The following is a 1,105-nucleotide window of genomic DNA, read 5'->3' as shown; positions in this document are numbered from 1 at the left end:
GTTATTTGCGTGGAAGACTAGCACATTTCAGATTTTTGCGTGGAAGACTAGCACATTTCAGATTTTCGCTTGGAAGAGTAGCATATTTCAGATTGTTAAGCCGCGAAAACTGCACGTCTCCGGTTTAAAGTAAATCATAAAAGCATAATATATATTGAAAATTCAAACGTTTATTCTATATTTCTTTAATTGTATTATGAAAATCATGAAATTCAGACGGTATATACCGTTTACTAATCATTTGTTGAATATCATCCACTTTTCTTTTTTTTAAAGGTATTTTTCCCTTGTAAGCTTTAGGCAATTCACAGTGTTTCATGGTTGACCATTGAACATTTTTTTTCATTAGGTTCAACTTCTCCTCGCTTTGCATAAAGTCGTATTTTACTGCCATGTCTACTTGATTTTTGCTATTTTTTATTGTAATTTTCCGTACATGTGATATCTTAATTTTTTGCCAATGTAAATATTTGGACAGTTCTTCGAAGGAAAATATTTCATTTGCGTTTGCGTTGTTGAAAATTTGTTGAGTTTTTTTAGTATTCTCCTGGGCTTTAAACTTGGGCCAAAATGGATTTTTTTAAGAGAATTAACTTTATTTTAATTGAAGGTTTTTTAAGTAAATAAATAAACATAACATAAATAATATCACTTTGAAACGGGGTCCTCTTGATATGATACTGTATGTATATGTTTTTTCGTATTTATTTATAAATAAAGATTCCCTGAGAAAGACGCGAATGTCGAAAGGTGTAGGAGGAAAAATAAACGTTTATTTTACTTGTAATAACCGGCCAAAAGGCTCCATATACAACACTAAACTTTCAGCATGACCGAAGAAAAATAATTATAGTATAAACATACATATTTATGTAACTTTTTTTTTTTAACGGCTGCTACAACCTTATATGAACTGCCTTGCGTATCCCTCTTCCACACAAAAATCTGAAATGTGCTAGTCTTCCACGCAAATAACGAAATGTGCTACTCTTCCACGCAAAAATCTGAAATGTGCTAGTCTTCCACGCAAATAACGAAATGTGCTACTCTTCCACGCAAAAATCTGAAATGTGCTAGTCTTCCACGCAAATAACGAAATGTGCTA

The sequence above is a fragment of the Rhagoletis pomonella genome, unplaced genomic scaffold, assembly GCF_013731165.1.
Source record: "Rhagoletis pomonella isolate Grant_MI unplaced genomic scaffold, Rhpom_1.0 Rhpom_scaffold_00002, whole genome shotgun sequence".
NCBI lineage: Eukaryota > Metazoa > Arthropoda > Insecta > Diptera > Tephritidae > Rhagoletis > Rhagoletis pomonella.
This window is presented reverse-complemented; position numbering follows the sequence as displayed.